Source organism: Diceros bicornis, chromosome 10 (assembly GCF_020826845.1).
Source record: "Diceros bicornis minor isolate mBicDic1 chromosome 10, mDicBic1.mat.cur, whole genome shotgun sequence".
Taxonomy (NCBI): domain Eukaryota; kingdom Metazoa; phylum Chordata; class Mammalia; order Perissodactyla; family Rhinocerotidae; genus Diceros; species Diceros bicornis.
The window spans coordinates 1,617,515-1,639,701 of NC_080749.1; the positions used below are offsets into that span (position 1 = coordinate 1,617,515).

Sequence of the window (22,187 nt, forward strand, 5' to 3'; positions counted from 1 at the left end):
GGAGTGCAGTGAGTCGAGGAGTTCTTGGGTCGCTTTCTGAGGGACGTGGGGCCAGTGTTGCTGTGCTCGCCCTGCACAGCTTCTGTGGCTGGCTTCAAGATGACATCTGTTGGAGGGTGGAGGGGCTCTGGGAGGTTTTGTGAGGCATCATTGTGAATGATGAACTTGGGGGTTCTGGGCCAAGCTCTCCTCAGGCCCCAGGCTGGTCCCGCTGCAGCTGGGCTCCACATCTCTCTTCAGCCTTTCAGTCAACAGCCTCTCAAGGGACAGATGGCCTCTCTCATGTGTGCTCTGAGAAGAAACTGCAAGAAGGAAGCCAGCCAATAAATCTGCACATCCCAGATTCTGAGGGATAAGAAATGCCACTCTTAGCTAGCAGGCCCTGGCAGGGAAGAGGGGGTCTCATCACCAGCATCTACAGCAGAAGTGTTTGCATCTCCCTGGCTGCCTGACGCTGTGGAGACCACACTGTCTCCTGGAGTTCCTTCCAGAGACTCTGCACCCAATCCTGACTGGCGGCTTCCTGGGCAGCACTGGGTGTGGGTTGACCCTGCAGAGCAGCTCGTTTCAACTTGCGCGACCCCGGCTGGGCACTCAGGTTTTCCCTCAAGGACGACGATGAACCTGCAGCTCCTTTCCCATCTGCTTCACTCGCATGTTCCTCAGGTCCCCAGCGGCCTTCCTGGTGTCCTTTATCCTGGGGTGGCCGTGGCCTTCAGCCCTCCCTTCTCAGTTGGGTGGAAGATTGAGGGCACGACCATGGCTTGAGCACGTAGTACTGACCCTCCAGCCTTTCCAAGAGCTTTTTTTGGTGAAATGTTCACTACAGATGAAAGAATGCTTAGTGGGTTCCAGTCATCCCTGTGAACAGCTTTTAACCACTGAACCAGACGTTTTGAGCCCTTTATGTGGAGCCTGCAAGAATAAATGAAAAAGTAATTAGAAAGAATTAAATGTCTCCCCCTAAAATAATCAACTATAAAAGCAAAATAAGTGTTTTTGTGAACATCCACACCTGTAGCCACTTTGCCCATTTAAACCTTTAGTAAAGATTTAAGGAACACCTTCTGCTTGCAAGTTATTACTGGAATAGAAAGATGAAACACCCACTGTCTACCTTAAGGAGCTGACCATCTGTAGGGCAGAGAAGGAAGGAAGGTGAGAACCTCTTCCCAGGCTGTGGTAAGTGCCCTGTAGGGACACAGACGCTTGAGCAGATAACACAGGATGGCATCAAGACAACAGGAAAGGCTTCAAGAAGTCTCAGAAATAGTTCTTAGAAGCTCATGGCTGCCCAACCCTCCTGCTGTCCCTGGGATGCAGGACTTGGGGTGCTAAAATGGGGAGGGTTGGTCCTCCTATTTCAAAGCCAGGCCAAGTGTCGGCCAGCAGAGCCTCCCAGGCACCCAGCAGTGCACCTGGCCCTAGCTCTGCTCAAGCAGCTGAGGATGCGAGACTGCTGCCAAGAGGTCAGCTCCAAGAGCTTCAGATCTATGTTCCGCCTGTCCTCCCACTACCAGGAGGAAAGCGGCTCCCTGTACAGAGCAACCAGGCTCTGCAAGGTACTGACCAAGACACTTCATAATCTCTTCTCCTCATTAAGGTAAAATCTCTATTTAGACCAAACTGTGCACGTGGGGTGTTGGGGTCGTCTCTCCCGAGGGTTTTCTGCTCCACCTGAGGTCATCTAACCCCCTGAGGCCGCTGTGGACCAGACCAGGTGGATACTAGGTCCTCAGGGAGTTCCAAGCAACATGTCCTTCTAACCCTCCTCAATGCTTTGTGACTAGTTACCAAAGGACCTCCACCTCCTTTGCCCCCAGACCACGTTAGACCATGACACATGCCAAGAGCAACCTTCTCTGCAATGCTTGGCCTCATTTTCAAAAACAGTAACATAACTTTTGGGGCATAGGCTCTGAAAGTTCTGTCAAGAAAGCATGGCGGCTGACCTCTGAAACAAGCTCATGTTACTAGTTCTTTGGATAGATTGTAATGACTTCCGACTTAGAACAAACCACTGTAAACCTTCAATAAGATTACAGACAAGTGGCATTCAGGTCTTTCAAAATTCATCAAGAACCTGCAATGCAAAACAGAAGGATCTGCCAGGAGGTTTTCAAAGTAGAATGTCTTCAGTGCACTGTTCTGGGACCTCCAGTGCGGAGTCCACAGGAAAGGACTGGCTGAACTGGCTGAATTCCAGAAGCCCTCATGAAGGGAGCCAGGCCAGGGGAAAGGCAAACGCCTCACCATGCTATGGGATCCCAAGGAAGAAGTGAAGAGAGGAACCCCTTCCCCGAGTCCCTGGGGTAAGCCTCCCAATGAGGAGGGGCCGCACCCTCCTCCACCGAGGATGCTGTCAGATACAGAGTGCAGAGTCCACTGTCAGATTCCTTTCCAGGACTCACCTTCAGTGCAGAGCCAACTTTCCCTCCACTGCCAGGACTCTTCTAGCAACTAGCATCTGGGAGGCACGTCCATCCTGGAGGTACAAGCTCCATTTGCTCAGCCACATTCCTGATCACAGAGATCAAGGCAGGCTCCCTGCCATCAAAAGAGCAGAAAAGTCACAGCAAGTGCAAGATGATAGTAACCCTAAGGAAGAGAGTTTCCAGAATGCCCCGTTTCTCGACATTGTTGGCCTCAGCCCGAATCAGTGGAGGACAGGGTGGTCATGGGGTGGGAGTGAGAAGGTGGTGGAGGCCATAAGGTGGGCGCTGGTGGCCATGGGGGGGCCGCGGTGACCCGAGGCGCCCGGAGCAGAGATGGTGGCACAGACCAAGGCCACACAGTGCCTGGCGCTGACTCACCCACTGGACCGGCCCTGAGGCCCCGAGCACAGAGTGCCGCCCGCCTCAGGTTGGACCGCGACGGAGGCTGACCAGGCGGCGATGGCCAATTACCTGTGGAAGGCGACAGCCGTTTCTCCTCATTGCCCGGCAGTGGGAGCAGTTCGCGGCAGTGCAGCGATCACCATCTTGGGCCTCAGGTTGTTGAGCTGCCAGGCTTTTCCCCACTTCTCACTGCCCCGCAGCAGGACTGCCACAAGGATAAGGACTTGCAGCAACACTCTGCAGCACATGGGAGCTGCTCCCCACACCCCACAGGACTGCAAGATGGTGGCATGCACTCGTCCGTCCTCTGTAAAACAAGATGACCATGACTGTGGGCCTAGGCAAAATGCCCACTGACACGCCCACCCCAGGGTCGCGCTGCCCAAACTCTGTTCTGCTGCCCCATTGGTCGCTGCTGCAGTGTTCAGAGTGAAGGAAGCAAACCGTGGTGGAGCGAAAGTGTGGCTGGCCCTCCACAAGGGCCATACACCCACATGGCAAATGATGCACTTCCGCCCACACTTCCAGCCCTGCCTTCATTGCTCAGCCGGATTGGCCACAGCGGCTGCTCATCGCGTTGCACTCATTCTCCGGGGCAGTGGGAAGAGGGACGTGGGTGAGGGCATGCTCGCGCCAGGAGGCCTGGGAAGCTGCGCTCGCCTGGGCCATTGGCCGTTGGACTGGCAGGCGCAGTTTGGGGCAGGACTGCTGGGTGGAGCGGGTCTTCGTGCAGAGTGGGCGGTGGTGGCTCCTGTAGTGAGACTTGCATGTCTGACAGCCCGATCCCTGCAGCTCTGGACACTCTTTCCCTCCACCCTTGGCACTCGGGCGCCGGCCTGACAGGCCTACGGCCGAGGGGTAGTGGGGGGTCGGGGAAGGAAAGGGTGGTGCTGGGTGGGGTTGGGGTGCCGGCCTGACAGACTCAAGGCCGCTGAGGTGGGAGGGGCAGTGGGGCATCTGGGAGGGTAGGTGGGGCGTTGGGTGGGGCTAGAGAGCTGGTTCTTGGGAGGCTTTTTCCTTCCCCTCCAGGAGTTAAGAAGTGGAAGCTCTCTAACTCCTTTGAAGTTATGTTGTAGGCTGGAGGGGAGGAAACTACTCCAATGCTCACAACACAAGAATGATTTTGTTGACTGATAGATCCTTCCAACTTCTTTTTCTATGATGAGAAAGAGAAACAATGCATCTCATTGGGCCTTAACTTATTGGGGTCCGAATACAATGTGTTGGGGGGCAGGGGTAGGGTATTGGTGCTTTGGTCAATGCTAGTGTTGGGCAGGAGGGAGAATCCTCTGCTGCCCTTTCACTTAAAGTTCTTATGGCTGTCCAAGTAATTAAAAGACAGGCTAGCAGGAGAAAATAATACCAACTTTAATAACATGTATACATGGGAGAAACTCGTCATTCTGTCGAAGCTGCTTGCTTAAGTATTGTATTGTAGCTAAAGGTGTGGAAGGTGTTCGAGGGGTAGTGGTTTGGGATTTCAGAGGGGAAGAAGACAATTCACATGGAGATAGAAATGCAAATGTTTGTACAACTCTTTTCAGGGCAGGCTATAGAGAATGTGGCCAGGGAGAGACAGAAATTTAGATAAAATGGGCTTGTTGGTGGTGCCTTTCCTAGTGTAACATCTATTTTATATTATATTACAGCCATCATATGATATTGGGTCCTTCCTGAAACAGGTCTTCTGTTAAATTCTTTAGGCAGTTTGGGAGGGGAAACTCCTAGTTGCTATATATGGGATGCGACCTCAGCATGGCCGGAGAAGCGGTGCGTTGGTGTGTGCCCGGGATCTGAACCCGGGCTTCCAGTAGCGGAGCGTGCGCACTTAATTGCTAAGCCACAGGGCTGGCCCCCATGTTTAACTTTCTGAATGTGGCTTTCCTTCTGTCCTGTGGGAAGAAGGCTGCTTATCTGTGCTGATCCCAGTATTTGTGTTTCTTTCCTTTGGATTCCTGTATCGATTGAACACTGCAGTCCTGTGCTTCTGGTTTCTCTTAGTTCTTTGTAATTTTATTTCCTGTATGAGAAATAACATTTTGAATTTCTTGGGCTTAAAAATGTGAATTGATTGAGAGATATAATGTCAGCAAGGCAAGAAAATTTTTGAACTAAATAGAAGTTTTATTCTTTTTAGGCAAGAGAATCTCAAGATGTGAAATGAATGTGTTAAAGTTTTCAGGTGCATGTTTCATTTTTACATCAGTGTTTGCATGTGCATGTCCCTAGAGAACATTGAGATTTAAAAAGCTAAAACAATGGAATTTCTATTTTAATTGATGTGAAGAAAATTAATCAAACTAATCCTATTATGTTTAAGGAGCTAAACCCAAACCCCATATTACATTATAATGTGCCACTGATTCCTGAAAATCCTGCCTGTGTGAGATACAGTGGAAGGACAAACTAGGATGCAGCTTGTCCTTTTAGTTAGTGAGAGATATAAAAATTTGATTTCGTATGCTTACTCTTTTGTAACCGTTAGTGTTCTAAAGGAATTAAATCTTAGAATGGTTTCCTATGTACAGAAGTTAAAATTAAAGAAAAGCTATTAAATGGGAAAACATGGTATGTGTAAATTTCTGTTTATATTAGATAAACCTGTAAGATAGAAAAGTCTAACCTCAGAAGAGTCACTGCCAACATTTCTGGGTCCCCTCCAGCGCTGTTACTCCAGCCACCCCCAGTACACAGTTCTGATCATTCTTGAGCATCCTGTTAGTGTTTCTTTATATGAAAACAAGCCATTGTGAATGCATATTTTTCTACGCATGTTCGTCCTTGCAATGAGTGGTCAGACTCCGCATTTTTGATGTGTGCTGACAGCTTATGCCTCTCCTCTCCCTCTTCCCCTCGTGTCCACATATGGACAAGCTGAGGAGGATGTCCAGAGGCTCCCTTCTCTGGCATTGGCTTCGGATCCAATGACACAAGTCCTTGTCTGTGTGCAGAAGTCTTGCCCTGGTCTCAGCCCTGGCAAAGATTTCTTGCTTTGACCAAACTTTAGTCAGGCCCCTGAACCTTGTTGTATGGCTGTCTGTGCAATTCCTTGTAAAATCCAGTTCTAGCAAGAACATTGCTAAGTCAGTTTAAGCAGAACCCACACCTGTATGTCTGATCACACTTGAGATTTGCTCAGGCTCCTCCTCCTCCTCCACCATCCCTCAGGTGGTGTCTGATCATTCTGGTCTCTCTTTGGTAAGAATCCTGTTAGGTCAGGTTAGCAAGAAACCCCAACACTTGAGTTTTTCTTAGTAATTTTCCATCCCCTGACCCCCACCATGCTGCCTGGCCATGAATTCCCACTTGCCCATGCTGCATTCAGAGTCGAGCCCAACCTCATTTCTCCCCCACTGTGAATCCCATGACGGTGGTCTCTGCGTATCATAGTGTTGCTGAATAAAATATGCCTTACAATCTTGGACAAATGTCATTGAATATTTTTTGTTTAAAACTCCCAACCACAATAAAAACCCAGGCCAGTCTCCTTTCCTTGCTCCCTCAAACCATTTCAGAGCTGCTTGAGTTTCTGGACCTGCTCTCCTCGGAGACCTCTATTATGTGAGTCATAAGACTTTTCCTAACTTCTGTGTGTGTGTGGAGGGGGGCACACATCAGTCTCTGCATGGGAATCACAGCACTTGCCAGTAAGGAGTCATATTTTGAAAGGAATCTCTTTCTCTGAGTGGTAGGTCTCAACAGTGGACTCAAAATATTCAGTGAACGATGTTGTAAACAGATGTGCTGTCATCTGGGCTTTGTTGTTCCATTTGAGCATTGACTTTAACTTAAAGTCACTAGATGCATTCCCCTTAACAAGAGAGTGAGCCTGTACAAAGGCCCGGGGGGTGGATTGGAGGAGGAGGGGAGAGAACAGGATCGGTTAGAGGAACTAGAGGTCAGAGTGTGAGACAGCAGCTGGAGAAGGGGCCAGAGCAGTTGGTAACAGCACAGCAACCAGGTCAAGGCCCTGTGCACCATGTCTGGGAGTCAGGATCTTCTAATTGCAGTCAGTGGGGGAGCCCCACTTCTGCTTGGATCTCTGGGGGACAAGAAGGCAGTGTCTTATCACATATGTCTGTCCACATCTACCAGACCCTGGCCAGGGAGCACGAAGCACTGATGCAGAAGTACCTGCACCTGCTGCAGATCGTGGAGATGAGAAGACAGTGGCCAAGCAGCTACGGAAGCAGATCGAGGATGGGGAGATCCATATTGAGTGGCTGAAGGCAGAGGTGACTGCTGGCTAAGGGTGCAGAGGAGGCTGGCCAGGGGGCCCAAGGCACAGGCCCAACACATCACACTCCGGGCTCCTGCAGGGAGCACCAGGGGGCACATGACGGGCAGGGGGACCAGCTTCCAGCCACAGCGAGGCCAGCCTCCAAACTTAAATTTAGTGATGCTGGCAGAGTCGGAAGGGCCTTAGTCAGATCTGAGTTCAGATCCTACCTCTGCCACTTGACAGTTGCAACCTGGAGTACGACCCCCCATCTTCTGTGCCTCCATTCTTTCATCTATAAAACAGCCTTTCTTTATTTGCCTGACAAGAGTGTGAGGATTGAGTGAGGTTATTTATGAGCGAGTTTTTAGTTACTCTGCTGATGACCACGTTGACTAAGCATTCCCACATTATCAGCTGAAGAGTCCGGCGACACAGAGTCCCTGGTAGGTCATCACAGTGTGAGCTCCTGGGTCAGTTCCAAGCAGTCGTGCCCTCTGCCTGTCATAAAAGCTCCTACTGGGGCTCACTGTGCATCGGTCTGGAGGTCACGCTGTTGCTAGGTTAAGCCTTCTAGAACTTAACTACTCAAAATGTGGCCCATGAAGCAAGAGCATGTTAGAAATGCAGAATCTCAGGCCCTGCCCAGACCTCCGGAATCAGAATCTGCACTTTCAGAACATCCTAGTTGATTGCCATTTACATTAAATCTTGGGAGGTGCTGGCTCTCTGTCCCTTAGACGCCCCTCACCAGCTGTCTACCCCAGCACCAAATGATCTGATTTCCTCTCCCCCCTCATCTCACCAGTGCTCACCAGATGCTCAGAGCCATTTGGCCACATCACACGAGGACCGTGGACTCTGAGCTGAAGACGGGAAAATGGAAACATAGATTCTAACCAGGGTCAGCTACATGATTTGTAGGGCCTGATGCAAGGGAAAAACGCAAGGCCCTAGGTGGAGTTGGGAAAGTCGACCTCCCCTTCTCACAGCCCATCCATGGCAGACAGGCGACCCCTCCATTTCAACATCCGACCTCCTCTAACCTCTGTGCCAGGATACACTTGGTACCTAGATGAGGAGTGGGCGAGATGCCCCTGCTGAGTCACCCGTCTAGTGCCCAGGTATTGTCTCCTTGCCCTGCCCTGAGACACCATCGGGGGTGCACTGCACCCACCCTTTCTGCACCTACACCGAGGTCCCTGCAGAGGGTGGAGGGTGACTCACGGTGGGATGTGAGTCTTCCTGGCTGACTCAACCCATTTGCTCCCAGACAGAGCATAGACGAGGTCATGGGTTCTGGGGTGCTGGCGTGTTGGGAGCCAGCAGCTGAGAAACCATCCCAGGGAGGCAGCAGGAGGCAGGAACACATGGGAGCTGAGGCTCCACGCCCCTGGGGTGTGCTCCATTGTTCCATCAGATGTTACTCGTGAAACACAAATTCAAAGAGAAATGATTAAGAACTTCAGGGTGGCAACTGCAGAACTTGAAGCCCCAAGCATGGGGCCTTCCGAACATAGGACCCCATCACACGCCCTTGAAGCCAGCTCTGCCTGGAATGTTCAACGGCACCTTATGGTGCCGTTGCCAAACTCTGAACTAACGGTCACATCAGCTTGGAACTTGAGGTTGAACAAAAATTTCAGATTCCACACACCTCCTCTATCCTGCACCAGGCACTGTCAGACATGCTTCATTAGTCAGTCCCCATAACCACCCTCATAGGATCGAATGAGGAAGCAGGCTCAGAGAACTCAAGTCACCTGCCCAAGCTCACACATCTGGGAGATGGCAGAACCAGGACTAGAACTCGGTCTGAGTGTCTACTTGCCAGGCTTGCCACTCGTAGCCTCTTCTCACGTGGCTCCTGGGATGGGAGCTAAACCATGTGTCTAAACCGTGTCTAAACCATCTGGTTCATTCTGAGATCTATCCTAGCCCTACACATATCCCTGAAACCAAGCTGAGTCTTTGCTAGTGGCCAGGGAATAGGTCTAGGGACCAGAACCAGATTAGTGGCTTCATGATCCAGGGTGTGATTCACTCACTTGTTCACTAACTGCCTAAGATCAGCTGAACACTGCCTCATCCTCTTCCCCAGGCTCCTCTTCCCCCTATCATATGGGGCTCCAGCCAGTGCTCCCTGGTCAAGATCTGTGCACCTCCTGGCCTTCTGTTTGGAGTACCCCTGCCACCCCCACACTTTCCTGCCTGGTGGAATCCTACCAAACTCCAATGTCTCCTCCTGGGGACTCTCATCCAAGATTGTGTTCCATGCCTCCTGCTCCCACAGCTTTCTCACCCTTAGCATACCACATCAGAGCCGACTCCTCAAGTCTGTCCCCACCTGACCTGGTGGGACCTCCTTGAAGGCAGTGGTATCCTTTATCACTCTGTCCCTTCTGCCTCACACATAGTAGTTACTCTGTAAGGGCTTGATGAATGAATGAACATCAGGCTCTCGGGTAGGCAGTAAAGAGATGGAAGTTTCTACCCTTAAGGTCTGATTGTGGTAGAGTGTGACTGGCACCATAATAGAGCTTGCGGTGTGAACCCAGGTAGAAAATGAGTCATTTTATTGCCAAGAGGGGGTGGGTTCATCTCGCATATGGCCTTCAAAGATTTTGGGGGTTGATAGGCCAGAGAAGGGGTGGGTGCAAATGGCAGGGCCCTCTCTGGTGCTGGAGTGCACCGAACTGGTCGGTTTGGAGTGAAAGTATTTGTGTGTGTCTGTGTGTGTGTGTGTGTGTCAGTGTGGCAGCAGAGGCCTTTTTGGTGGGAACTTGGAGCAACGTTTCCAACTGAGTGCGTTACTCTCCAGGGCAAATGGTTTTTTTAAAGAAGATTTTGATAGATCAGCTTGGTAAAGCTTTCTGGTTGTAGTTTCTAGCTCGCTCGCTCTCTCTCTTTCTCTCTCTCTCTCACTCAGTCTCTCTCACACACACACATCCTGCAGGGCAGAGGGCACCTGTGTGCTCTGGAGGGGCTCCAGGAAAGTTAAACAGAGCCCATTTCCCAGGAAATAGGCCATCAGGTAGGCAGGAGGAGCTGAGGAGCCAAGTAAGTGATCAGTGACGCACTTGAAAAAGACAGAAGGTCTTAGAACATCAGAGCTGGGAGGGATTTGAGAACTCAAAGGTCCACAGAAGAGGAAGGGACTTAACCAAGGTCACTCCAAGGTCACTTCCAGTGCTAGAATCCAGGCTTAACCTTAGGTCTCCTGGCTGTAGATCCTTGGCCTGTGGCTGCCCCACAACTGATTCCTTCCTTGCTGGGGAGACGGGCCAGATAAAAGGTGAATGTTCGGGAACCACTGTGTCACCTGGATGGCCTCAAGCTCTCATGGTCCACCTGATAGCCAGAAAAATTCCTCAAACCCCATCCCACATACTCCTGAGGATTTTCAGGGTCTTCCATTTTCCCGGCCACATCTGATTTCCAATTCTGTTCTCCTGACTTCTTGTATCACTTCTCACAATGGCTGTCTTCACTCAGTCTTGACTGCTCCTTACCCCGTGTGGTCACTCCATGTGTCCATCAGGTGGAGCTAGATTCTGCTGCAATTACAAACAGCCTCCAATCTCAGTGGCTTAAAACAACAAAGATTGCTTTCTCTCTCACACTGTGTGTCCATTGTGGGTTCTGCTCCACAACATTCTCACTCAGAGACAGGGACACAGGCTGACGGGGCTCCACCATCAGGAAATTCACCAGTCCCATGGCAGGGGATGGATCATGGCAAATGGTGCCTGACAGATCTGCTCACGTTTCATTGGACAAAGTGAGTCACATGACCACACCGGACTTCAGGGTCCTGGGCAGTACAGTCCTGCCCTGTCCCAGGAGGAGAACCAGAGTATCCAGGAAAGCCCTAATGACACCCAACTGGCTCCTCCTTCACTCCCCAAGCCCCCAACACCAGCCAAGTATGGACCGGGCTTTCTGAAATGCTTAGATACAGTCGAGGGGGTTTGCACTACTGCAGCAGAAAACAGCTTAAAGGTGAATAGAAGACATCCTTGCCCTCCTGTCACTCAGCCTTTCCTGCTATAGGGACTTCTTGCTGACCTCCTCTCCTCACACTGGCCTCTCTCCACATGCTCCCAACTGCTATTTTGTTGGTGGTGTGGGTGTTCATAATCCCTTTATCTGCCAAGACCCTCACCCTCGTCCAGTGATATGCTGGAGCTGGCTCATACCAACTTGTAAATCAGTTGTGAAATTTTCAAGAATCTTGAAAGATTGTTATTCACACTTTGGTAACTTAAAATGGGCCAAGGTAGGAATGTTTTCACCATGGAAATCAGCCAATGCTACCAGTCAGAGTTTTTCTTTCAGAGAGCTGGTCGTTAATCCTTTACTAATATACACTTGTCTACACATTTTTTCAGGACCAGCTAAATACTTTCCTGGGCCCAGTGCAAAATAAAATTGCAGGGCTCTTAAGAATTTCAAGGCAGCAACAGCAGAGCCTTAAACCAGGCATTAGGCCCTTCTAAGTGGGCTGTGCACAGGTAACACTTCGAGGACACCGGCCCTGTCTCTACTCCCTGTATACTCTCTACTCCCGGAGGCTCCACCCACAGCCATGTCTCCCTAGAGGTAATGGGAGATGACACCTAAACAAAAGTCTGCACAAAATTTATTAAGGAAAACTATCCAGCTCTGCTCACTCTCTTCTCTCCCATCTAAACAGCCCTCTTGGGCCTCATCTTTTGTAATCAAAAAGCTCCAAGGACCATCTAAAACAAAGGGAGCATCCTCCTCTGAGAAGAATCCTCCCCTCCTATACAATCCTCAGTTTGGCACCATTTCATTGTTTTAATAGCTATTTTTCTCCTATTTATGATTGGAAGTAAGTTGGAACGGCTCAGGCAGCCTTAAAGGGCAGAGTAAGAATTTAGAGATGGTCGTGGTATTTTCCTGGCTTGGGAGCACTCAGAATCCTGGAAGGCTGACTCTGCAAGAAACTGCAGAGATCTTTATTTCAGGGTTTAAGGTAAAACTGTAGCCGTGGAATCAGGTTTGCAAACCAACTTTGACATTTAGAGGGCCGCCTTGACCCCTCCCCAGTCAGCCCCTCTGTAGGGCCCACTCTGTGCCTTGAGTCCTGTTTCCCATGTTCCTCCTGCCATCCACACCCCTGCTGTCCTGCACTCAACACCCTGTCGAACTCTGCATCTTTGTTCACACCATCCCCTCTGCTCCAATTTCTTCCATCCTATAGCACACCTGTTGGGTTCCTTTTTATTTTTATTTCGTGAGGAAGATCAGCCCTGAGCTAATATCCATGCGAATCCTCCTCTTTTTGTTGAGGAAGACTGGCTGTGGGTTAATATCTGTGCCAATTTTCCTCCACTTTTATATGGGACGTCACCACAGCACTCCGGGTCAAGCGGTGCATCAGTGCGCACCCGGGATCCGAACCTGGGCCTCCAGAAGCAGAGCGCATGCGCTTAACTGCTACACCACGGGGCCAGCCCAATTGGGCTCCCCTTTTGTCCTGCAAAACCTCTGGGTAGAGCTTGTGGCTTGCACGGTGAGACCCTCCCACTGCAGTAGGGGCCCACCTCTGTTCTGGCCTCACTTTGTTGGAGTATAAGTTACCTCTGTGGGTATCTGACACCCTTCTTAGGCTGGAAGCTCCTCCAGGGAAGGGATCTGACTTATCCATCTCCAGCTGTGTCTCACCCGTGCCCAGCATGGTGCCCACCACAGAGACACCATCAGGACATGCTGACAGGATTGGCACAAAGGGAGACAGAGATGGGCATCTCTTAGGCTTGGAACAGGTCAGAGGGAATCAAGAATGAAGGGGAGAGAACTGAATTGTGTGGCAACTGTTTGAAAAGCAAGAAGTACAGAGATCTTTAGCAAAACCTTGACTGCTAACAAAAGAGAGAAAACCATGGACTAATTCCTCCATCAATGACTGCACTGACTAAATGCATTCTGGATTAAAGACACTGTCTCCAGACAGGGGAGTTGGTTGGGGCAGGAGCCAACGACCAGTGGCCCTAAGGGGTGTGGCAAGTGAGGGATTGCCTGTAATGGGCCAAGAAGGCCAGACTGTGGGGTGGCAAGTGGGCAGGGCTCAGCTGAGATGCCAGGCATTGAGCCAGGTTGGGCAGCCAGAGCTGGACTCTAGCCGGAGAGTTGGTGTATAAGCCAAAATCCCAACTCACCATTGCCATCGTTGACAAGGGTCAACTGAGCAGGCTTGGACGTTAGCCAAGCCAACCCAGATCCAAAGCAAATGCATCCCCAGAAGGGACCTGCAGGGTAAGGGAAAGGCAGCGTCTGCGAGCTCAGTGGGGCTGGGGCTCCTGCCGCCATCCTGACACTGGCTCGTAGCAAGGGTGGGCCATGGCCCAAGGCTTCTTAAGGGTCCCCAGGCTCACAGCTTTCCAGAGCTTTGCCCACTCGGCCCAATCCTTAAATCAGGCTCCCAGACTGCCGGTGCTGCCTGTGCAGGGAGCAGAGCGCCTGACCTGACTGCATCTGGTTTTTCCTCTGGTCCCTGGGGAGTAGATGTCCTGTAGATGTCTCTGAGAAGAGCGCCATCAGTTTAACATACAGACTACTCTTACACACACACACACACACACACACACACACCGCCATCCTAAAGAGAAAAGGATAACACGTGCAAATCCCAGAACTGGCAAAGAGAGCAGACTGGCATGGGGGTGATGACATCAGGGCAGCGAGGGTGCTGATTGGGCATTCACGTGTCTCTGAGCTCTCCACGAGCCTCTGTGTGAATCCCTTAGCTCTTTAGAGTTCAGATCCAAGAACAGCCATCTTTTCAAGTGCTAAGGTTCTCAGAGAATCGAAAAAATAGAAAAGCCTGCATTGGCAATGAATATTTCTCCATTAGATATTTTCAGCCGCTCTTCAAGCACAGGCCGGGGTAGTTTTAGCAACCCGGAAGTGGAGAGGGGATAACTGTCCCATTTTGCTTTCAAAGTGCTCCATTCCTTCAATTATCAGAGCTCATTCTTCCTGTGGTTCAGCAAGTGGGCTTGAGGAGACAAAGCCACGTGCCCTGAAAAGGGAGCAGAGCTGGCTCTGTGGCATGTTTGTGATTTCCTGAGCTACTATCTTTGGACTTGTGCCACACAGTTCAGGGATGTCTCTGCGCCCACTCAGCACCTTCTATCCCCTGTTCTTATGTACTGAGAAAGTGAGACCCCAGGGTGGGGGTTTGCCCTCAGGGCACAAACTGCTGGGAGAGGGGACAGCCCCCTGTGACAGCTCCCCGAGAAGAACAACACCAGGGGCCTCCAACAGCCAAAGTACTGGGTCATCACAGAGGGAAGGAGCAGAGAGCACACGTGGAGAATGGGACCAAGGAGGGGCATCTGATGTGGCAGAGAAAGACAGAGACAACTGCAGGGAGAGGGGGACAAGCTTTTAGGCTGGGGCTGCCCTGACTCCCGGTAGTTTCACACTTTCTCTCTGAGCTTGTTTTCCTGTCCACAAATGGGGTGCACGACAGAGTCCCTTTAGCTTGCCCTCTGTTGTTCAGCTCAAACCCCAGACACATTGGGGTGGTTCCCAGGTCTCCAGGGTTTTAGGAGCTGGGGGTGATGAGCAGGGGCAGAGGAGGAACAGTTGGGAGGGGAGGGGGCTGCAGGAAGTAGCAGAAGTCTCTCTGGCATCCTTACAGCTCATCCTGGGAGAGGAGACCCGAGCTGTATTCTGGAGCTGGCTGGCTGGGGAACATGGGCGCGGAAGAGGGTGCTGGGAGGGGAGCCATGGAAAATGTGGCTGGAGGGTGCTCAGAGGCCCATTAAGCAGCCTGGTGCTAAGCTGCCAGTGAGAAGGCATGTTCCCCAGGGCTCTTTAGGTGGTGACAGGGCAGGTGCTTGGGAGAATCTGGGTGTTTTTGCTTTTCTAAGTTTTCCCCCAAAAGGGGGTGGTGGAGAGCTAGCATTTACTGAGCACCTTCTCTGCACCAGGCCCTCAAATTGTCCCGTTACTTGCAAGAGGTCATCATATTTTACGGGAAAGACCTGAGGTTCAGAGATGTTACGCATTTTGTTGAAGGTCAAACAACTGAGAAGCAGCATAAGGCGGATTTGAGCCTGCTCTGTGTGGGTCTCAAGCCCTAGCTCTTTTCACATCATCAGTGGCATTTCTTCTGAATTCTCTAGAGCCCTGAGTTCCTCTAAGATCCCTTAAGGTCACCGCAGCAGGTGGGCACTGAAGGTGCCAGGAAGGCTGGCAGCAAGAGCAGCTCCCATCCTCTGACAGCTTCTGGGGTGTGTGATGCATTTACAAAAGTCTGTGTTTGGTTTAGTGCTCTGCTGTCACCATCTTGAAATTTTATCATTTTTTAACAAGGGGTCCTGCATATTTTCTTTGCACTGGGCCACAAGTTACATAGTCCATCCCGCTGATGGGGTTTTCACATAAGGTCTCACTTGAGAAAGGCATTTGCTGCTAGAGTCCCACCGGTGGTGGCAGCCCCTGCCTTCTCCCTGGGCCCCTCAGCTCTGCTGGACTGGGGGACAGGGCTTTGGAGGGGCAGGAACTCCGTGGCCGGAGCTTACCCTGTGCCTCCTCTGTCAGTGAGGCCATTGTGGATTTGCACCAGATCTTTGCCAAGGCCTGAAGGTCTGCATCTCCAGCTGGCCCATTGGGGCCTGGGTGAGCAGGCAGTCCTGGCAGAGGCCCCCTGCCCCACCTTTCCCCGCCTCCACCTGAGAAGTCCCTCTCCAAGGCCCTCTCCTCCAGGCTGGCGGCACTTCTATCCTCCTGGGGTGTGACACCGGCCCCTTAAAACCCGCAAAATCCCTCAGAGGGAGCAGAAGAGGAAAGACAAGTTTGCAAAAGCTGTTTTTCTAGGAGGAAGTGATATATTTTTAGTTTCTTATCTACATTTCCCTTTTAAAAATAATATATATGAACCCATTTGAGAAAATTTGACAATCTAGAGAAGCAGAAAAATTTAAAAGCTATATCAACCATAGTTCTACATCCCAAATATAACCACTGTAAGCATTTTGTTGTGTTTTCTTCAAATTTTTTTTCTATGCACAGATCTTGGGTTTTTTCCCCCCGTTTTATTTACATAATGTCACACATATGAATATTGAATTTCAATCTTGATGTTTTTTGTTTTTTACTTAAGATTGTAGCACAACTGTTTTCTCATGCTGAAAGTATGATTTTGATGGCTGTATGATGCTCTAGTACCTGTGAGCATGCCCTCATCCCTGCAGCCATCTCCCATCATTGGCTCTTAAATTTGTTGCAACTTTTTGTTACTAGAAACACTCATCTCTGCATCTGAAATGTTCATATGCGAGAGCGTCTCCTTAGGACAGGTTTCCAAAAGTAGAATGACAAACAAAAGGTAGAAGCAGGGTCAAGGCTCCCACTCTGTCCACCTTGCGTCACTGCTCTCCGAGCTGGCTACACCACCCTGATGGCCCCGAGGGCTGCACAGCAGGACCCCTGCATCGTGCCTCTCCCACACTGAGTGTGACATTTTGTTGTTCACTTTCCTAAGTCAGAGAGCCCCACTTTTCCCCAAGGTCACAATGGGAAGCGGGCCTAGAAAGACGAGGTCTGCACTTCCTGTAGTTGCGTGGTTGAAGGTGCCGTCCCTTCGGTAGTGGAATGTCCTGTGTAAGCTCCCACTTGGAGTTTATCGCAAAGGAGGCACATTTTTCTTTTTTAATGGAGTTTATAAGCAGAGGTTTCAGAGGGCCTATCCCTGCCAATCAAGTATTGAAGGGCAGGTTTGGGGAGACTGGCTGGAATTTTGGGGGCTGGAAGGCAGGATATCGTATATCCAGGAGGTTGGGGCAGAGCGGGCCAGCAGCAGACACACCTTGCTGAACCTGGGAAGGTGTGGAAGGACAGGGACACATGGATAAAGGGACAGACAGCTGAAGGGATGTGACTCGGGAAGGCAGGTCATGTGGGGGAAGCCCTGGAATGGCGGACTCAGGAGACCTGGTTCCAGACCAGCTACTGACTCACCTTATGACCTCGGATGGGTCACTTCTGTCACTGGTGGGGCACTCTGGGAGGGAGGCCTCTTGTGGGAGCCAGGGCTGAGGGGGATGTGGAGCTGCAATTCAGTTACCACAGAGGTCTCAGTCAACCCCCCAAAGCTCCGGAGCACGTGGCCCTTCAGACCCTTCAGGCGGCGAGGCACACCACAGCACCCACAACAGCCCTCTCCGGCCTTCCAATACACAGATGTCAGACTAGACAGGGCCCCATCTCTATAAAGATCTGTGACTCTGTTGTCCTGAAGCCTGGGGCCACCTATCTGGCCCTGGATAGGGCAGTGGTGCCAGAGTCATCCCCAAAGGCAAGGGTGTCTTTGGGTGGGAGATCTGAGCCTGGCCCTGACCTCTGTGGGTGGGGCTGGGTGACCGAGGGCTTGTGGGGCATCTCCCTGAGCAGACCTGTTGGCCATCCTGCTGCCCATGGTCAATTTCTATCAGGAGTTGGTCTCCAGCCACAAGTACAGCCTGCAAGCAGAACAGTGACTTTGACAAGCTGCTGAATCACTATGAGGCCAAACTGACTGCAAGGAGAGGGTGCTGGAGACCTTCTTCACTGACCCCATGTTCCAGCTGGCACCTAGCCCTGTCCTTGAGGACGCATGCCTGGGGAGCCTGCTGGGGGGCCACGGCAGTGAGGGCCCCAGCAGGGAGGAAGCCACAGCTTGGGACAGCAGGGGGCAGCGGGGGGCCATGGCCGGGAGGGCCCAGGCCATAACAGACCCCAGCTCTGGGCTGCCTGGAGAATGGGGTTAGAGCCAGACCCTGACCCAGCGGACTGTAGGCCTGTCCAGCTCCACAGAGCAGGCAGTGTGGGAAGGTGAGTGGGAGCTCCTGGTCCTGAGCCCACCTCCAGGCCCTTCCTCCTGCCGGCTTAGAGCCTCAAGCTATGGGCTCTTGGCCCAGACAAGACCCTGGAAGAGCCTCCACGTTAGAGTCTGAGATCAGAAGTGCTGTGGGTGTCCATCCTCAACCCTGCTGGTGGGAGTGCTGGGAGCTGCGAGAACCATTCTCCATCCACTTTGTCTCTCTCTCCCTCTCTACATTACTGCTTTCTCTCTGACTTGCTTCATCACTGTCTCTCCTTGCATCTTTCCCCATCCTTTCCTCTGTCCCTGTCCCCCTGCCTCTGCCTGCTGCAGATTCCCAGGCACACTCTGACACTGCACGAGCTCCTGGCCCACTTTTCACGAGCACATCAAGCCAACAGCCTGGACGACGCAAGGGCTAAACTGGGGGTGCTGTTTGTGTGAGCCCGGCTCTTGGGTGTCCCCACCAGTGGAAAGGTGAGGGCTGAGGATGCTCCCCAGAGAGAGTTTGTTGGGCCCCAGATGGTAAAATCTCATGTTCAGGTTAAGATCTCAAGGGGTGGGGGTTGGGGGACCCCAGCTTGCCTCACCTGGAAGCAGGTTCCTCAGAGGAATCTGAGTTCACAGCTGAAGCCCAGGGGGCAGTTGGTGGGATGGTGTAGGTGGTGTGCTGTCCCTGGCAGAGATGGGGTTCGAGGAAGGGTCCTGGGCACTCACGTAAGGCCCATCTGCCAGGGGACTCGCAGGCACTCTGCCAACTTCCTCTGTTCTCCAGTGTCAGTGTCTCACAACCTGTGGTATAGGAGCCCCAGACGGTGTCCTGGGTGATGGGCCTTCATGTGTCTAAGGCTGCAGTCAACAGCATGCATCGTCATGGGTGGAGAATCCCATGATTTGTCCAGTGTCAGAGGCCCCAGCCCTCTGGTCAAGGCCCCTCCATTGCTCCTCTTTCAGTCCTCAAAGCCAAGGGGGAACCTTCCTCTGCCGGGGCAGAAGCAGAAGGACCAGGGAGGAGGCGCCTACAACAGCCCAGGCAGCAGCTGACGGTGGCCGGCACCAGGTGGTGGCAGTGGAGGTGAGGAGGAGGTTCAGATTCGGGATGTGTTTTGAAGATGGAACCAACAGGAGTTTCTGATGCATTAGATGTGAGGAGAGAGAAGATGGGACTCAAGGGTGATTTCAGAGTTTTTGGTTGAGCAAGCAGAAGGTTGGAGTTGCTGCTAACCGAGATAGAGAAAGGTACAGGAGGGGCAGGTGTGGAGGGGGAGTCTTTCTTGCTTCATTGGAGCTTGACTGGGGGCATGTTGAGCTTGAGATGGACAACAGTGGTGGAGAGGACAAGAAGGGAGGAGGGCGTTTGAGTCTGGAGTGTAAGGGAGCGAGCCATTTAGGAGCCATCAGCTCGGAGATGGTATTTAAAGTCACAAGACTGGTGAGATCACCAAGGGAGTGAGTTTAGGCAGGAACGAGATGCACACCAAGAGCTGAGCCCTGGGGTCGGCACGTTATGGAGGCCAAGAGATGATGAGCAGCCTTGTACTCAGTGATAGGCTGCCAGAAGCTGCAAAGGTCAGTCTGCAGCATGTGGGGTCCAGTTTCCAGCCCTGCTCAGTGCCCTAAATGGCTTCCTGAGTCCAGCAAAAGGCAGCCAGTAGGGACACGGTTCCCAGGTGGGCAGAGGGAGGACCAGGCTGGACCAGGGCAGGGCACAGGCCCCGGAGTGGAGGGTCATTCAGGGAGCAGATGTAATCAGAGCGTGATTGCAGACTAACAAAAACCATTGTGGGGTGGAGACCCCAGTCCTCTTGTGCCCCAAGGAGCCAAATCCTGCACACTTCCCCAAGGAGAAGACTTGGGGCTCCAATGAGGCTCCTCGTCACTGCGGGATGGCTTGTCCCGGTGCAGGCAGGAGCGAGGAAGTCACATGGGTGCCAAGGCATTTTTCCCAAGACACTGATCCCCTTTCCCAAAGCCTACTCATCCTTTGTCCTACCTGATCTCCTGCACCTGGCCTGAGCACAGCCCTAGTGGCACAGAAGGCGGTTTTCCTATCGCCCTGACAGCAGCCCTTTCATCCTCCTCTCTCCCTCCCTTGGGGGACTGGGCAAGGCTCCCAGCCCGGCAGGAAGCCATCAGATAACCTATCCTCCCTGGGTGTGCTCAGAAACACTCCTCCCCTGGGGCTGGCTCTTTCCTACCTCTGGCCTTTGTCCCACTTTTTCTCCTGAACCTCATCTCTTGGGCTCAATGTAACCCAGGTGGTCACTTCCAGTTCCCCCGGGAGGCTGCGGCCCAAGGAACTCCTCCCCAGTTGCGTGGACGGTGTGGCTCTCAGCACAAAACCCAGCCGGGGCTGGCAGGAGTCCTGAGCAGCTGCAGCTGGCACTTGTCTAACAGTGAAACTAGTGTTGCTACTCTGGGATCGCCCGCTTGTTTGTAGCAAATACAGCCCTCCTCAGCAAAATCCCCACCCTCGTCAAAAGAAATGGTTCTGCTTATCTTTGCTAACTTCAAAAAATGAATCCCTATCCAGGGAACTAGCATATCCTTGAAAAGTGCCTCCCTGTGCCCGATCCCTTCCAGAAGAGGGCTAGGGCCTGGGTTGCTGAGAAGAGCATTGCTGGGAAGGAGGGACTGAGGCCCCTAAGGAAGCGACCCCGTCTCCATGCCACAGTCTGATAACCAGAAAACAACGGGTAATAATAGTTGGATAATAACACCCTTGCAACCAGTGATACTAGCAACAGTGGTCACAGACCTTTACTCAAGCACCTGCCGTGTGCTGGGCCTGAGGTCAGCACGTGAAATGCATTCTCTTCCATCCTCACTCCGACATTCTACAGGTGAGCAAACTGATGGTCAGAGGGGCCCAGTAATTTGCTCATCGCTGTGTTCGTTAATCACTGATCCAGCTCCACCAGTGTCATTTCTCTTTGCTGGGAGTGTTAAATTGGACAGTGTCTACTAGAGAACTTTGGAAGCCATGCATATTAAGCAGCCCTCTTGGTGATCTGGTCGTGGTTGTAGAATTTGAGGCATCAGCAGACAAATAAGAGGTTTGTGCTTTTCTTGGAGTAAGTGGGGTACTTTCTCCAGATGCTCCTCCCCACAAAATTACTATCTTCCTAAGACTCCTGAAAACCCACCAAGGCTCTTAGCAAAGTTGGCAACTCACAGATCTCTTTTCCCACCAATGCTATTTTTTTTTGTGTGAGGAAGATCAGCCCTGAGCTAACATCCACGCTAATCCTTTTTTTTTTTTTTTTTTTGGCTGAGGAAGACAGGCTCTGAGATAACATTTATTGCCAATCCTCCTTTTTTTCCCCAAAACCCCAGTAGATAGTTGTATGTCATAGTTGCACATCCTTGTAGTTGCTGTAAGTGGGACGTGGCCTCAGCATGGCCGGAAAAGCGACGTGTCAGTGCACGCCCGGGATCCAAACCCGGGCCACCAGTAGCGGAGCGTGCACATTTAACCGCTAAGCCACGGGGCCAGCCCCACCACCAATGCTATTTTTAAAAAGCAGTTAAATGGCGCCACCTCCTGGAGGAGGGGTGTTGCGGCAGTCATAATAGGACAAATAGGAGAGTTGTCCTTATTCTCAGATTAAGGGGCAAGGTGTGTCTTGCTCCCACCAGATGTGCTGGAGCCTACTGGAGTCAGACTTTCCCTGAGCCAGCTGGATTGCCAGGTGCTCCAAAACTAAGCCATTCCAGGACCTGAACATTAAGGAAGCAACTGTATAACGTGCATTGGGGGAGGGGTGGAGACAGTAAGTGCAAAGGCCCTGAGGAAGGATGGGTGGGTGGAGTTATATGGATGGAGATAAGGCCAGTAGTGGTGTGGGGGGCAGAGTAATGAAGAAAGGTTGTTTCCTGTCCTCCTGTCCTTCCAGTTTTGCCATCTCTGTTCCACGTGGTTCAGACTTTTAAATCAGACCTGCTTTCTACCTATTAATCTCCATTTCCATTTCCAACACCTGTCTCCTTGGGCTGTCAGAAGGATGATGTGAGATCATGCCCATAGAGTGCCCAGCAGAGTGGGCATTCAGTATGAATGTTCTCTCCCCATTTGTGACCACAGGCTCCACCTGAGAATGCTGGGTGCCAGGCCTTCTTCCTAGGTCTGGCCAGAGGCCTGGCATTCCCTTCTCCCTGAGAGATGGGGGCAGCCTGTCTCTGACATTTTCTGTCCTGACAGGATAATGTACAATGAAGTAAAGGAGACAGAGAGCATCCAGGAAAACATAGCCATGGAGGGCATGATTGTCGAAGGCTGTGAGACCCTCCTGGA

The 22,187-nt window shown here is 51.7% G+C and overlaps 2 long non-coding RNA genes across 2 annotated transcripts in view; both read right to left on the bottom strand.

The window, feature by feature from the left end:
• The window catches only part of LOC131410581 (uncharacterized), a 189,955-nt gene that overhangs the window by 139,802 nt on the left and 27,966 nt on the right, over positions 1 to 22,187 (bottom strand). The window lies entirely within an intron of this gene.
• LOC131410585 (uncharacterized) lies at positions 765 to 18,623 on the bottom strand. The gene is made up of 4 exons (XR_009221340.1): positions 18,484 to 18,623; positions 2,907 to 3,042; positions 2,412 to 2,547; positions 765 to 915 (listed from the first exon to the last, which is right to left on the bottom strand). It is a non-coding gene; the product is annotated as an uncharacterized LOC131410585 (long non-coding RNA).